This window comes from Dichomitus squalens (assembly GCF_000275845.1).
Source record: "Dichomitus squalens LYAD-421 SS1 unplaced genomic scaffold DICSQscaffold_6, whole genome shotgun sequence".
Classification (NCBI taxonomy): Eukaryota; Fungi; Basidiomycota; class Agaricomycetes; order Polyporales; family Polyporaceae; genus Dichomitus; species Dichomitus squalens.
This window is the reverse complement of record NW_006766888.1, coordinates 1,421,609-1,425,252: the sequence shown is the minus strand read 5'-3', so window position 1 is coordinate 1,425,252 and position 3,644 is coordinate 1,421,609.

Below are 3,644 nucleotides of genomic sequence, written 5' to 3'. Positions count from 1 at the left end.
CAGTGAAGATGACAAAGGGAGAACAAAGGGCGGAAAGGAAAGGCAAAGGCATGGCGATCACGGGAACGTAGCATGCGGGTGTGGGAACGTATCTACAGTGTCCAAACTGGGATGGGCTGAGAAAGGAAATGGTCCGAAAATGGAAGGTGGGCGTCAAGGGGAGGGGAATGGGCGGCAAAACGGGGCATCTGTCCAACGTCCGTGACAGGTTAGTCACATGTACCATAGTGCGATGAATAATACGATGGTGAAAGAATTGCGACGTATCGCACCATAGGATGAGTAAGAGATGAGTAAGGCATAGACCTGTCTAGACTGTTCTGGAGTAGTACGGATTGTCCTAGACAGTACCAGAAGAGTCCGGAAGCATAGCTATAGTACACGAGCAGAGAGTCCCAAATATGGTAACATACTACATAAGCGACTACAGCTAAGCGCTAGGAGACGCATAGCCTCATGTAGTCCGGACCGGATAAGTCCAAGTTCAACACCCATTGTTCTCTATTTGGCGTGGTGTTCCCTTGTTTGCACACGGACAATAGCCCCCCTTGTTTCCCCTTTGCTATTGTCCTACGCCCTTGTACTCGGTGCCCATGGCAACGCCATTGTCCCCTTAGCGCCCATTGTTCGTTCCTCGTATATAGTCGGAGCCCTTGCTACCTGGAGACTCTAGTTTCGACCTCTTGTCTCCAGGTAAGCCATGTTGTATTTCGCTCTGTAGATACTTCGCTCAATACACACCTTGTCTCCAGTCCTGCCTGTTGAGCTCCGCTCCAGTCTCACTGCCTTCAGAGCTCGTCGGCGCTCCTGCCTGCCTCGCTCGTCTCCACTTACTCGCTCGACAGTCAGTCGTAACACTCGCAGAGTGCTCGCGAGCACTCGCCGAGTCTTGCTCGGCGCTTGAGAGTCTCGTAAGAGGGGGGGTTGTCTCACCCTACTCGGACGGCTCTCGAGTCTCGAGAGCGCTCCCCAGACAAGTATTTTTTTCCTGATGCTGTGGCGCTCATTCCGCGAGCTCGCCGTCTTGACACCAGGATTCCAACATTATTCTTGGTCAACAAGTCTATAACGCTCTGCCGACGTATCGATCCACTTTCTGGACAGGTTTTCTGGGCATAATAAACCTAGCATAGGATGAAAACGTCGATCTCGCTGCACCCGCTGCCTGCGCACCTCTGTGCTACAGGTGCTTGATCTGACCTTGAATCCAGGTAGGCAGACGCCCAGTAGGCGCGCGAGGAAATGAGCAGAATTGAACACGTCTAAATCCCGATCCTTGACTTAAACCGCAGCAGTAGTGCTGTAGCATGGGCCACGGCGCCACACCTGGTTAGGTTCCACGAAATTGCCTCCCAACTGTCGATTCTAACGTACTCATGCGGCGGCACAGCGGCTGCTCGGCATCGTGAGCAGACAATCCACTGATGGCATCTGCCATCAGCAAAAATGTCCAATCGTTGCAACGCGGTTTGTATTGGCAATGTAAGGAGTGCTTGCATAGGATTTCATCATAATGCTAGTCTTGGCGAGATGAGTGTTGCATTGGTGTTAGATATGAGAGCTTAATATTTGTGATCACTGTAGTATATAGAACCGTCATTGTAACTCATCAGATTGCACTGGAACACATAGGCATGACTGGTCAGGAATTCCAATGTGAGTAGGGTGTTCCATTGCCATTAGCATCATACACCTGGCCAAGTAGTGGTTCGGCAATGGGAGTCTGTAGCAGGCACACCGCCCGTAAATCCGACACGATATCGCTCAGGAATGTATGCGAAAAATGATATGAATTAAGATGACTACAATACAAAAATACATGGGACCGTCTTCCTAACTCGGATACCCTCGTGCCACACGCCCTTGGTTTTGCTGACGACCCACGCACGCTGTCCTCCACCCTCTTCACCGTCTCGATTGCTGCGTTCGCAGGCGCTGGCGGGGTCAATGGCAATACCGAGCGCAAGACGCACGGAGCGGGGAGTACTGCTGTCACAGCCAACGAGCTGTGCCACCAGATAAACAAAGACAAAGCTTACTGGTGAAGGGGTTGGTGCTGAGAGCGAAGCAACCACAAGTGACACAGCAAGAGATGTGAAGAGGTGTAGATTCCCTAGACTAGAAGGGGCAGTGAGAGGTAGGGCTGCTAGCTACCTACAGAAGAGATAGGTGATCGACGAGAAGATCAAGTCTGAAGTTCCCTGCCTCAGACTCCCTACTATTTATACAAATGCAATGGTGCACAGACCAGGTACCTATTTGTCCCTGCTTGGTCAGAGTCTGCTGACTCATGTCCTGCCTCCTGACCTGTCACATGATGTCCTCATGACTGATACCTGAGTCATGCTAAGTCCGGGCTCCCTCCGATGGGTAAGCACCCCTGCTGACGCGTGAGTCACCTGCCAGTGAGTGAGGATGGGCGCTCCCGGACCCCACAAGGTCCTAGGTTCGATCCTGGCTCCTCCACTTTCCGATATAAGTTGCTCGTGGTAAAGGTGGGCGTCTGTCCTGGTTCACATGACCCCTAGGTCACGTGGCACGAGAAAACTGTGACAACTGCGCGGTCTTGAAGACTGAGGTGTGGAGGAGGGGCGTTGCGTGGCCCAGGAGGGAGGTGGACGGTTTGGGTGCCAATGCAGCGGTAGCGTGGGAGCAGGGTACGGTGAGACAGAGAGAGTGAAGGGACAACGGAGAGGATGGGACGTACATGGAGGCGCTTGCTGGCCTCTGCGCAGGAAGGGCTGGGAGTCGCATCCGAGCGTGAAGACAACGTCGACCACATGTTCGAGGTGTATCTCTGGCTGGCGAACTAGGCTGAGCGGCGCTGTGCAACGGCAGAAAACTCCCCAATTTGCGAAGTTGCGCAGCTTGATATATGCGAAGTGCTTGAGGTATAGATCCGTGGATGTGATGCCTGACACCAATGTGAGGCCGGGGTTTGCTGTATGCGCTGAAACACAGATGTACTTACCTTACCGTTAGCGCTGTTACGACTGACTGTCAAGCGAGTAAGTGGAGACGAGCGAGGCAGGCAGGAGCGCCGACGAGCTCTGATCGCAGTGAGACTGGAGCGGAGCTCAACAGGCAGGACTGGAGACAAGTTGTGTATTGAGCGAGGTATCTACAGAGCGAAATACACAATGGCTTACCTGGAGACAAGAGGTCGAAACTAGAGTCTCCAGGTAGCAAGGGATCCAGCTATATACAGGGAACGAACAATGGGCGCTAGAGAACAATAGCGTCGCCATGGGTACGGAGTACAAGGGTGTAGGACAATAGCGGACGTGGGAACAAAGGGAGCTATTGTCCGTGTGTGGACAAAGGGAAACCGTAGCGAGTAGTGAACAATAAGGAAACGTACGAGGCAGTGGTCCGAATCGAAAAGGAAACATAGCGCCGTGAGGGCGGTTCGTGACAGTACCCCCCTCCAAAGGATCATGTCCTCACGATCGAGGCTTTGAAGGAAACTTGGCGTAGAATTTCTTGACCAGCTGAGGGGCATGTACCAGGTTTTCCGCCGGTTCCCAGCTGTTGTGCTCGTTACCCCAGCCTTTCCAGTGAACGAGGTACTGGAGTTTCTTCCATCGGCCGAAACGTCTCGAGTCGATGACTTCGTCAACCTCGTATTCTTCCTCCCCCTCCAC